Genomic DNA, 14315 nt, shown 5'->3' on the forward strand with positions numbered 1-14315 from the left:
GATGCTTTTGGACACGATTTTAAAATTAGAATATCTTCCGATAGCTGTTCAGAAGGCAATGATTTTACAGCTGCAACAGCGGAACTGTCTGTACTATCCAATGCATCAATTATCTCCATTATTTTGCCGTAATGTTCTGCATAATAATTAACAGCTTCCAACCACGTTCCCCAACGGGTCAAGAATGGCTGCGGGGATAAGGGTATTCCAGGGGCAATTATTTGGAACAGCAACACTCTCATTGTAGTATGTTTGATTGAATTCTTGTCTGCACTGAACAAATGTTAAGCTTTGACTATTCCAACCACAGTAATGCAAAAACAAGTGCTTACATAGGTATACATTAGCTGTAGCTGCTCTATCTATTTGGACCGGTCACAACTCTTAACATGAACCGCTTATACTACGAGACCGGGCGGTCGCTCACCTCCTCTATACTACCGTACATCGGCAACCTGATTGCATGCTGCGTGTGGCAATTCAACGAAGTCTAGTTATAAACAAAAATAGTTGTGTAGAAATGGAATTGTAATTTGGCACTACGTGCCCTCCTTCCCTTAACCTTTGGAACAGTCGTGGAAAGATGGTATGGGCCGGATGTCTTCTACGTGGGTACTTGACGATACAATCTGTGAGCTTGTCTATTATTCCCATTGGCTCATTCGTATTCGAAAATCATTTCTGCTTATTCCTCTCTCTTGTACTCTTCCATTTCACTAGGACTGATCGACTGGACACTACAACTTATACACATACACTGCTGTCTACAGACGTGCATATCAGGACCGACCATGTCCGTTACACATTACGCTATCTGCATTGCTTTAGTGTAGTTTCCTGTCCCCATCCCTCAGACAGCGCACTGAACGGAATACTATACGTAGACAACGCAAACAACGTCAGATGAATACAGTATGTGTAAGATAAATACACATAAATAAGGTATACAGAAGAATACATTTTTTTCATTTCCATACATAAATAAGGTATACAGAAGAATACATTTTTTTCATTTCCACAGAACTATTTTTGCTTGTAACTTTCGACTCGGTCATTTCCGGACCAGGGTTCCTTATTTCAAATTGATACATGTGCCCTTCGCCATCATCCCTTAAAGTTTGTAACACTACCTCGGAAACACCCTGTATAAGAGTTGCCAAAGTAAATAAAAGTTCCGTCAGATATAAATAACTGTGGCGATTCAAGGCTGCTTGACGTTCGGAACTTCGGGCGTGATCAATCTCGACGTCTCGAAACACTCACAAGCAGTCTATACGTCAACGACGCGACGTCTTGCTTTCTCGATCGTTGTTCATCTCTAGCCTACAGTTAATTTCTCTGACGGTTTACTTCCCACTTTTATCCAATTTGTAATATTGATGTACGCCTACAGGGTTTTACAGAGCTGTTATGTGGGCTTCTATCGTAAAGGTATGACATGGAATCCGCAGCTTTGTTTTCTTTCGGAAGGAACCACACTAAAGATTTTTTATCTTTCTGAATAATCCATTGCTCTAGTCTAGTCCAGTGACAAGTCTGGCAAGCAGTAGACCACCGGCCAACTAACTTCTTGTAAGAGTGATATAATCAAGCTCATTGCACAATCTTCCTTCAGGTGCAAGAGTAGAAAGAGGAGGCGATCCGTAGGCAGACCGCGGGGGTGTCTTGTCTGCAGGAGTATCTTATGTCGACGATCCAGGTCTTCAGTCGATCGGAGGCGTAGGCCTAGAATAAGAATGAAACGTCGTCCAGCAGGAAGGCCTTGACACGAGACCATGCAGAAGTCCCTGAGAAGAAACGTTCTAGACTGCAATAGCGGAAACCTACCCCTGGAATCCAACATGACGACGCCGACGTACTACACTGGCCGCTCGAGGTCCTCGAACCGCGAGATGTCTGACGACACGTAGATCTGAACCTAGTACTTCACTTCACATATTAATAACTCTACTGTCATGTTTTCGTTATATTTTTGATACCCTAGTATCACTGTGCACGCAAATGACTAAGTTTTGTGAAATAAATTATTACGGTTTTGTCACTACCAACTCTTGCATATAGTACATCAGCTGTGGCGAAAATGTGACTCGCGAGCATTGTTGCTCGCAATGATAGCTATGCATTTCTACTCCCCTAACCCCCACCCTCTCACTCACTGGAATCAAACTCCGTTCAATTTGTATTTGTCTCTGACCTGCGAGTGTCGTATCATCGCAATGACTCTCTCGAAACCATATACCTCTACAAAAACAGTATGGGAGGACGCATTTTTTGGCTGCCAATATGATGAGAATATTAAAAGTATTATTTGTTCACAAGTATTACGAGAAAATGGTTGTATAACATAAAACGGCATTATACTACGTGTAACTCATGAAACGTTAAAAGATTAAGTGTTATTATTATTATTATTATTATTATTATTATTATTATATATGTACGTCGATCCTTTTTCAGAAGATGTACGAATAATGCGGTTAGATCTTCAATTTAAATTCACAGATTTACAATGTGAAGTTAAATGAAATCTAGATGTAAGGACTTGACAAATGTTGAACTTTTCAAATAGTTGCCAAAAAATAAATATCCGAAGCTTCGTTCTTTCGCTTGCTCCGTTGAAGCCATGTTCGCTACAACTTACGTTTGTGAAAAATTATTTTCAACAATGAAAATTTAGATCATGACTGACAGACAAATACCTTCGTGATCAACTACGACTGGCAGTAAGTGACATAATTCCTGATTTTTAAACTCTGTCGCAGAGACATTCTGAAGACAGTTTATTTTAAGTTGTGATAATGTGGCCTATGTTTTCTTGTTCATTTCTTTCTTCGTTACACGTACTAAACATCAGTTTGTAGCCTTGTACTGTACAAAATTATATTTAAGTGCTTGACGTAAGGAAAATGAAAATCCGATAATAAGTCAGACAGTTGCTTCACTTCTCCTTCGGGTGTCCACCTCCCTCCATAGGTGCTATGCACGTTGCAGGTTACACAGTGCCTCGGCGCAAGATCACATTTTCGCCACGGCTGTAGTACATTATTGGACACAAATGAAGTAGAGACATTTAACTTACGGAAGACTGAATCGATTATCAGTAAAAGAGTTAACCCTCATATTTTGTCAAATGGTTATGTGAATAATATGAGGTGTTTGAATATATGGAGATACATATATTTCATTCGATGGATGACTGTATATGTGCTTGGATGGGTAAATAGACAAAAGAACGGACTGGCAGACTATGTTGGGTGAACAGACAGACTGACATTATAGAAAATATGGGAAAGTAGATAGGCTGATGATAGAATTGTAAGACAGGCAAACAAATTAGTGTACAAATTGATCGACAGATAAATGTCCAATCCTGCAGCTTCTGGTGAGAACCTTTCTGAGGAACTACGCCTACAGGCCAAAGAAATGGGCAATAATAGATTATCGTAATTATTTTTATATTGAATTGAATTATTTTGTAAAGTGAAACATTTGAGTGGGCACCAATTTGGGGTAAAACTCCTTTACTAAAGCTCCTTTCAATGTGCAAGCTTACACCTCAGATCGAAGAGCAAACAAACGAGTCTTCTCGACTCCATCTGCACTGCGAAATGACAAAGTTCCTTTCAATGTGCAGACTTACACCTTCCACCATTTCTTCTTCGTCCTGTCTGTGATCACTTAGATCACATTTCCCTCCCCTCGCGTATGTGGTACCTAAGAGGTTACGTCCATTTTCGGCTTTCCTCCTTCAAAAGTTTCTCCTTGAGTGGAGCAGCGTAACCCGGAGTGAGACAAGTGGCCAACAGGCTTGGAGCTCACATATTCAGTTTCTTTCAGCCCCGAGCCCTTTGCGAGAACTCGTTTTGCGTACCTTTTAACTTTCTCCTCCCAATTCTCTTTCAATTCAAATTCAAACCATTCTTCTAATCAGGGCCGGCCTTAGGAGTTGCGGGGTCCGATTGGAAACATTATTCGGGGCCCCATGTTCATAGACAAGTTCTTCAGAATTCATACGGGTAAATATAGTTTGTTATGCAGATATATCTCTATTAAAATTAAATAATTTGAACCTTGGCGCGACAGCCCATGATGGACCAAGACCGGTCAGTCGGCTGTTGACCTCACGTCCATATGCCTCAGCATAGATGAACGATCATCCAACCAGTATGGAGGTATCATGTGGTTACCACGATGATCCCTCCAGATGTTATACTTGGTTTCTGTAACCAATTGGATTTCGCTACCTATCATAGCTCCCCAAATCCATCTCGTTGCTGAGTAGCACCGGTCCCACTGGCAGAAATTTTATAAGGACTTGAACTAGCGCTCATTCTGTAACTCGAGTCCTAGGCATGATGCCTTAGACCACGACGCTACGTTGCGTGACTTTTATTTCTTTTATTCAATGAAAATCAATCAATATGCATTTAGAAAATGAGTGTGACTTAGCAGAAATCAAGTGTACAAGTAAACAAACAACATAATATGTTTATTATATTTAGGCAGTGTAAATAACTAGAAAATCACATAGGCCTATTTTATTCACTGTGGAATGATTGAGTGAAAATATTACACTTCTTTTTAATCAGATCAAATCAGAGCAATATTATTAGGAAATAACTCAGAGTATATTTTGTATCTACAGTATATATATAATTTGAACTGGTAATGGAAATGACGGGAAAGCGGCTGAACGGATTTTAATGAATGAACTGTCATTTTGAAGCTTGGCATCCAAGGATTTTCAGAAAAATAGTAACTTTCAGTGAAGCGTTAGTTTTCCTACATAATTCTCCTATTTTCCAAAATCCATCTTCCGTCAGTTTTGTGAACTAAGCTTAACTATACACGGCCGACTTGATGCTCCCTTCGTAAAGGAGAAGCGAAGCGAAAATCAAGTCGGCCGTGAATTATTGCATTTCAGAATAAAAAAAACACACACTACAATAAACAATAGGCTTTTACACGAAGGCCATAACCTGCAGGATTGGTGACATGTTTAGAGTTCAAATTCAATTGATTATTAAAAACTTCAAGCCTTACTAAAAATAGTAATTTACAGGTCTGATTCTGTGGTGTGTAATTTTCTGAGTAAAGGTGTGTATTGGATATTAAAATCTACACAACTTTAGGTGGTTTGATGACATTATTGCCATTAGAAATGAAATATTATTATAGTTAATGCCATGATGCGACTATTTTTCATTAATTATACATATTAATGCTATATTGATGATATAAAAGTGAAACATTTTGGCGTTATATAAGTAGCTGTAGAGAATATCTTAAATTAGATCTTCATTTCTATAATTTGAGTGGCGGCTATTATATATATACATATATATATATATATATATATATATATCACTACAAAACTTACGTAAAATAATAATATTGTTATTAAAAATAAAATATTTTATAGTTATTAATCAAGTGGGGTTGGGTCCTTTTCATATACGTAATGCCAGTGTGGTGTGGTGTAGATATTTACGAGTATATGCGTCATTCCCTTCAGTATTGGCTCGAGAGAGCGCAAAAATTACAGTTCCCAAGGAAAGACCAAAAGGTATTACTTACTGAAAAAAAATAAATAAAAAATAAGAGGCATACAAAATTTTGTAGTCTCCCGATCATTTCAGCAAGATCTCTTAGTAGGATAAACCGATTTTACTCTCTACATGCAATAGCTATACCCAGATGCTAAGTCTATTGTTCGAAAGTATAGCAAACCTGACTTTTTTTTAACTTTCACCTACAATCCACAATGATCTGAAACAGCTGTTATTTTACTTCCACATGAAAAACTCACTGAACGTCCAGACATTGTTACTTGCGTTTTTGCGTTGAAACTCAAAAACGGAAGGTGGAGTGGAGGTTCAAGAAAAGTATTTGGCATAAAAAAACCATTCAGAGGGAGTATGTCTCATTATTATGGAAGCAAATAACCTTCAAAATGTCTGGTATTCTTCATTGAAAATAAATCTGAAAAAAAATTATTTGAACGTCGAATAAACTTAGTTCGCAGCATTTGCTGCACAAGCCACTAGTTTATATTAATTTTATTCTAAATATCACTTAATATGAATAGATAATAGAATATGGGGCAAAACAACGCTGAAATTATTTCTCCTTTGCTGTCCACGTTTCCCTAACAAAGATGTACTTATTTATTCTATATAATAGTTTGACATATTGGCAATTCAGTGCTGTGTTGAATTCTGCAATTATAGTTCTCACAACAGAGAAGAAGATGTTTATTGTCAAGCATTATTTCCTGTCATATGGAGTGGGGCGTCAGAATGGGCCGAGCTTGTGCCGCGTTAAAGAGCAGTACCAGGAGCGATTTAACAATGCGGCACCAAATAACACAACAGTGTTTACTATCGTCAAGAAGTTCCGTAGTACGGGATCAATTTTATATCGCCTTGCATGTTATATTGACTTATCTTGATTTTCAGTATATGTTTGTAATTTCAGTTCTCCGTATGACCGGAAATAATGATCGACAGTAAACACCTTCTCCTCTGTTGCGAGAACCACAATAGGAGAAATCAACACAACACTGAATGTACTCATACAATATGCCAAACTACCATTTAAAATAAATAAATGTTTGTTTGCTGAGGAAACATGGACAGCAGATGAGTGATAATTTCAGTGTTGTTTGTTTTGCCGCATATCGTAAAAAGACCGATATTAGTATTATACTGCCTTTGAGGTGGAAAAGTTATTTTTCATGCTTTTTTCTCTGCAAACACTTTTAGAAATTTGTCTAAGTTTAATAAACTGTAGGTAATTTCGTATTGAATGGACAGAATAAAATTATCAAACTGTTCGAACGCTCTTCCTGTATTATTGATCTCAAATAATTAATCAAATGCTCATAACATTGGATTTTTTTCAATTATTTTCTAATATATCAGTAAAAATATCTGTGATTTTATTAACAGTTTTACACGTATTAACTGAAATGTTGATAGTTATGCGGTTTAGTATGTGCTGCAAGTTCAATTTTGAATTTTCTTCTCTACAAAGAATATAATTTGGTGATGTATTAACCCCAGTTCTGAAGAGATACGCTGCCAAAGACTTGCGTCCAGTTACTAATTTGAAGATAGTCATTGCTGTTCTTCTCGGATAATTATTATTTTATTATTTATGATGATGATTATTACTATTTAATACTCTCTGTTTATGAGTTTTGTTTATTTATTAAACATTTTGCTCAACAATACGATAATAAAACGCAGACAAACCGCGTAGTGGACCACCGATGGATCCCGTCTCAATGAATTTTCAATGATTTTTCCCACACAACTGTGTGTAATTGGCGTCCGTTCTGGGTGCAAAGCATTAAATTCAAGGGCTACGTCCCTGTAACTACCCAGCCGTCAACAAGCAGGATCAGTTGAATACGTTCCTCTTTACTTAAAGACATCACCCAGTTGTTCTGTGGACAAAGAAAAAACATTTTCAGTAATTCACCTATGTTTGCAGACTTATGGGACATTCTGTAGTTTCTTTCAAGAACAGGGACACGGACTATAACTGCACTCACACTGCACTAGGCAGCTTGTTTGAGTTCACAGCTGACTCTGCATCGGTCGCAAGTCCGAAATTGGGGTAAGAGACGGATATAATGATGAAAAAGGGGACATATAGATGAAGTGGAGAGGGTTGGTGGGATAATAATGTGAAACTGAAGAACCCCGGGAGAAATCTTTGCAACGTCTGCTTTATTCATCACAAATTCCATCACGATCTGGCCGGGAATCGAACCCGGGCCGCCTGGTGTGGAAGACCTTCGTGCTACACTCCCAGTGGATGGCTAACGGTGTACATAAAACGCTAATCGAAAGTATTTAGTTTAATATGTTTGCAGTGCCAATGGAGGAAAGAGCGAAAATAGAGATGACATGCCTAGAGTGCTGAAATCATTCCTGTCTGTCCCTTTTAAAATTGGCTGTTCACTTGTAGTAGCTGATTACCTAAATTACTCATTACTTTGTCAAAAATACATAAATGAATGCTCATTAAGTTGTTTACTGCGGAAATTTGGTACAATGAAAGGATTTCATTGCGCACAAAACCAATGAATGAAACAGTTTTCATTAAGAATTTAATGCAAAACGTCGACTACCAAAGAGAATGAATGCTAGATATAATGCAATTTTTTTTTAGAAAATAGCTACATACAGGAGCGGTACCACGTTTTCCTTTAATGTGGAAAAATATGCTTCGTATCTACATTGACCTACAAAATACGCAAGATAAAAAAATGAGGAACACTGTAATGCTTAGAGTATATTTTTACAACTGTAACTTGGAATGGAATGGAATTTAACTGAGGGAGGCACTGATGGGCCAGCACTGCGACCAATTGAGATCTATTGCGTTAACCCTCGATATGGAATGAATTGCGTGCCACAGATCCCCTACGCTCACCGCCCTAACTACATGACTCCCTTAACGACCGGTCCCTATAGCCGACAGAATCTATATACCATTCCTGCTTCGGCAAATTCCTCCAAACTCCCCCCCCCCCCGTCGGTCCGAGGCGAAACTCCTTCCCCGAGTAGGTCCGCCTCGGGTGCCATTGCAGAAGCCATCCAACATCGCTGAACTACATTCCACGGAGGGCGGTCGAAAGAGTCAGCAGCTTCGGGAGGCCGCAGGTAGAGTGATCTGAAAAACCAGAAACGGGATGATGAGGAAAAGATGAAGGGGGAGGAAAGGAAGTGGCGAAGATGAGTGGGGTTCCAATCTCCTGATAAAGTTACCTGATATTCATCCATAGGAGTGAGGGAAAATTCCAAAAAACCTCACCCAGGCAACTCGGCCTGACCGGGAATCGAACCCGGGACCGCTGGGTTAGACTCGCTAACCCCTCAGCCACAATGGGTGGACACAACTGTAACTTAAAAGTAAACATAATAGTTTAACGTAAAAAGTGGTACAAGCAACAAAAGTTGGGCTTTCACAGTGAGCACCGTTTACGAAAAAAATAAGTAATTAAAACATCGATATAATAAATTGGATATGCAGGTAACCGTAGTATTGAAGAATCTTGAAGTTATTATGAAAAAATAATGAGGAATAATGGAGTTGACGAATTCGTATTTGACTATCTACTTTTCACCAATGAATGCAAAGATTTTCTTGTAGGAAAAAAATATGTATTAGTGTATAGAGAAATGTTTCTCATGAATTTATAGCGTGCTACCTTTAGTCTTGTTTCAGATTTTAGTAATGTCATTTCCTGGAAAACTATCTCAAATTTTGGTGTGTAACAGAGTAACCATGGCAATATTTCGCATACCGGTGCTGCTACTTATCGGCACAAAATATGCGCTGAATTTTAAATTGTTTGCAGGCTGTGTGGATTTTGCGACAGTGTACATAAAATAATGTAACAAGAATACACAGCAATAAGTTTGAAACCAATGAACATATTTTTATTCTGTTTGCTTTGTGAGATTAACAGATGTTGGGAGTTTTGTTACACAATTTCTACATGTGCGCTTCTGGTTGCCCGTGCAATGTCTAATCGAAAGTCAATTTCGTTCCAATTTTTTTAAGCATAACTTGTGTGATCGTAAGAAAAGAAAGGAAAGAGCTTAAGACGCTTCCGAAGGACTATTGTTGATAGTTGATTGTGTAATTCTCGTGTTGCACGACGAATAGACCTTGATGGAAAGCTTCATGTATTGTTGAAACTTGAGCTTCAGGTACACTCCTGTCTTCCTGTAGGTTTTGCCTTTCCTACGCAACCAGTTTGCATAAGTTTCTCATACCATAGCCGAATATTACATCTAGAAAGTGCATGTTGACGAGCATGATTCTCCTATAACACTGCACAACAAATTTTTACTTGTTTCTTGCTCTGAAATAAAAATAGGTGAATATTACTAATAAGTATGCTCTAAATCTGAATTTAAAATCCAAATTGCCCCATCATGTACCATTTCCCGGGGAAAATGAATTGAATTTTTTATGACAAAACTTGTTTGTTTTTAATTTTTCACGGCTACTGATAAAATTACAACACACTAGGATTCAAAATTCCTCATGATACTTGAAAAATGTGTACTGGATATAAAAATGATGTTACATAGTTTAAAACACAACAACAATAGAAATATTTCATAACTATAATGAGAAAAAGTTTGGAATTTGAACTTACATTTAAAATAATTTTATGGATGACTTCCGTTTATAACTAGATCCGGGACTGTATTTTACAAGGAACCAAAAATAGTCTGCAAGCATGCTGGATGATGATCTCCCTTTATATCGCCTTTCCATTTAAGATATTTCTTGATTAAATTTTTCCCCATGCTCGTCGCTTACCGCTCCAAAGTTAGGAGGAAAGAAATCCAATGAGAATGTAAAAAGTGTATTTTGAGAGACATATTACACTCCATTCTGTCATATGCACTTAACATGGTTTCCACAACAAGTTCTATGTAGTTCTCTGCCCTAGAATTTCGAAGGAAATTTGAGCAAACGTCTTTGAAATCGCTCCAAGCCATTCTTTCTGTAACAGAAAGTTTTTCCCCAAACAAAGGGTCAACCATAACTTTGTGAATTTTTGGACCGACGAAAATGTCCTCTTTAAATTTACCTTCACTCAAACTGGTAAACTTTTCCTTTAAATACTGAAAACCACACTCTTGTTTGTTCATTGCATAGACCTCACTTCGAACTGTTATGAAATTTACTTAATAGAAGGGAATAATAACTGTTTATTTATTAGAAGTACAAAATATCATGTCAACAACCATAAGAAACCGGAAAGAAGTCATAAACTCATAAAATGTATTAGCTTTTGTTTTGGTTTATACCTCCATTCCGCGCCTGATGTTTCCTGGGGGAGCGCTTATCGAAAAGTGAAATCATAGAATATCTTGAAAACCTTACGTGATACCAAGAACAGAGATGCATTTTCGAATTCAGCGCACACCAAACCATAAAGGACACATTATTTTAAGTCGGAGCAGAATTCTTGTTGTTCAATGTAATTTATTTGAACCTGTGTTGTTAAATTAGTCTGAATTAGCAATTCTACACAACGAGCTTTCTGTTTTAAATTCGCCATTTTCATAAAAAAATTAGACATACGGGAAAAATGTGACATACGGCTCAAGCAACAATGATTATTGCCAATGAATAAAATCCCCCAACTTTTGTTAACATTTTACGATAACCATAATTCAATTATTCTGATCATGTTATTAGATATTTTGATATTATTTTGTTACATTATTTTATGTACACAGTGTATATTAACTTACCTTCACATTTAAATGACACTTTCATGAATACAGAGTGTCTCCAACCTTTAGGGTCAAAATTATGCAGATGATGGAGGACTCTAAACTGAGGATTTTGACATCAGGAACCAGTGGTCGGAAATGGATATTTCGGACGCCACGAGATCTTGAAAGTGTATGTGAGGGACGTTTCTGTAAGCTGCTTTAATATTCATAACAAACAACTACCTGTCTCTTACATGCTGATATTTGTTATTGGTTACAAAATTTCATGCGTCGTTGTAATGCATGTATTTTTTTTTTTACAATTTAAAATTAAACATTTTTTTGTGGGGAATATAAACAATAATTATTACCTTGCGTGAAATAAAAAAATAAACGTTTTATTTTACTTATTTATATGCATAATTCATAATGATTTTGTTTCTGTGTATCTACAATAAAATAAATTAAAAATTTAAATACTTGCCTTACCTTACCTCATACTACTCTACCCTATCCTATACTATTCTGTCGTATCATATCCTATTCTATCCTATCTTATTCTATCCTATCCTATCCTATCCTATCCTATCCTATCCTATCCTATCCTATCCTATCCTATCCTATCCTATCCTATCATATTTTATCCTATCCTACTCTATTCTATCCTGTGCTATCATATTCCATCCTATGCTATTATATTCTATCCTATCATATTCTATCCTATCATATTCTATCCTATCATATTCTATCCTATCCTACTCTATCCTACTCTGTGCTATTATATTCTATCTTATTCTATCCTATTGTATTGAGACAGGTGGTCGCCACTTTCAAAAACTGCTCTGAGCTCTAAGTTGTTGCTATGAGGTGTATGTTGTTTCCGAAATAAAACATTAAATATCTTGTTGTTTGCAAGAGAATGTGGTTGTAACACTGCCCACTTCGTACCCATGATCACCTGGGCAAAAGTTTCTTACCTGCCTGCCTCATTGTACAACAGTCACCAGGGATATTATTTTAAGAGAGTGGAACAAAATATCATGCATTGTTCTGGATCTATCAAGGCTGGGGATCACCACTTTGAATAGTTGTTATGAAATGTAAATTGTTTATGTGTGTAAAAAATTAAAGCAGCTTGCAAAAATGTTCTGAAATATGCATTTCCGACCACTGGTTCATAGAGTCAAAATGCTCACTTTAAGAGTTCTCTACCATCTGTATAATTATGACCCTAAAAGTTGGAGACGCCCAATATATTGAGTTAAGACAAAGGGTGGTCTAAGAAACCCCATTTCGTATATCTCATCGCACTAGTTAACCGTATGAATATTTATGGATATAAATTTATTCTTACCCTGGTTTTCCCTAGTTATACTCTGTTTTTTTTATTTTTATTTTAGTAGGTTATTTTACGACGCTTTATCAACATCTAGATTATTTAGTGTTCTGAATGAGATAAAGGTGATAATGTCGGTGAAATTAGTCCCGGGTTCAATACCGAAAGTTACTCAGCATTTGCTCATATCGGGTTGAGGAAAAACCTCGGGAAAAGCCTCAACCAGGTAACTTGCCCCGACCGAAAATCGAACCCGGGCCACCTGGTTTATACTCTGTTGATAGAGCGTACAATAGTCTACGGCTGGGGTTCAGTGGATAGGTCGTTTATTTTCCAACAAAGTGATTCGTAGTTCGATTATATGTGTAGGCAGAGGTTTATTTCATTTCACGGGAATTGATATTTGTTGCTTGTCTTGTCCTTATCTTGTGGCATTTTTACAGTGCTCTTACATCGTGCTGATCATACGGTCTGCGAAGCCAGACATGTAAGAGATTAGTGTTGGTTCAAAAAAGCCCAAGACATTTAGGGCCTATTCACAGACATTCTTAGCGCGGGCTTTCGGTGGATGGTCAGCGAACTAACGTTTTTCGTTGACATTCGGATATTTTACATCCGAGTATTTTAGAAATGCACCAGATAATTTATTTCTGATGGCATATGTTTTATTATTTTGTTGTTTCTTGTTAAATACTAGCTAGGGTCTGAGAACTGCTTACTTTTATAATTTTTATGCATCTCCTTGTTGAAACTGCATTTGTGTACCTCGTTTTAACCGTGACAACGCTTTTCTAGTTCTTTTAAGAATTCTGATCTTTGTTTTATGTTTCTGTTTTATGAAGGATTTTAGATAAGGGCGCAAATAGTCATAGTAGCTGGAGCGCCCTTTTTAAACCCCACTAACTAACTCTAGCTCAGATGTGGGATCACTGAAAGCTATCCTACATAGGAGAGACTATATGTGGAATTTCAAGGCTGTTATTATTATTAAGTAGTGCCTAAGGAAGAAGCAGAAAGGATGTATAATAGCATAATTAGTTAAAGAATGTATCTGCTCAAGACAAATTAGTTGAACTGAACAATAAGAAAAGGGGAAAAGTACAATATTCTTGTGACTTAGTAGTTGCTCGAGTTTTTTTAATTGAAATGCGGAAATATCTATGTTTTATTTTCTGTTGGTACTGAAGTGTCAAGATAATATTTAAAAAGGCAATAGGTAGTATCTATACTAATAATAAATCTGTAGCCGAAATTTTTCTGGTAATTTTCGATTTTCCAAAAATAATTGGTCCTAACATATATAATTAACCACCCTGAAACCGAAAATCGATTTTTTGAAATTTTTGTTTGCAAGTCTGTTTGTCTGTCTGTATGTTTGTTACCTTTTCACGCGATAATGGCTGAACGGATTTCGATGAAAATTGTAATATAAATTAAGTTCGTTGTAACTTAGATTTTAGGCTATATGACATTCAAAATACATTATTTAAAAGGGTGGTTATAAGGGGGCCTGAATTAAATAAATCGAAATATCGCGCTTATTATTGATTTTTGTGAAAAATGTTACATAACAAACGTTTCTTTAAAAATAATTTGCGATAAGTTTTATTCCTTGAAAAATTTTGATAGGACTGATATTTAATGAGATAAATGAGTTTTAAAATTAAAATAACTGCCATCTAAGGCCGTATAATGAAATAAAACAAATGACTTCGTCTATA

The sequence above is a fragment of the Periplaneta americana genome, chromosome 3 (assembly GCF_040183065.1).
Source record: "Periplaneta americana isolate PAMFEO1 chromosome 3, P.americana_PAMFEO1_priV1, whole genome shotgun sequence".
Taxonomy (NCBI): Eukaryota; Metazoa; Arthropoda; class Insecta; order Blattodea; family Blattidae; genus Periplaneta; species Periplaneta americana.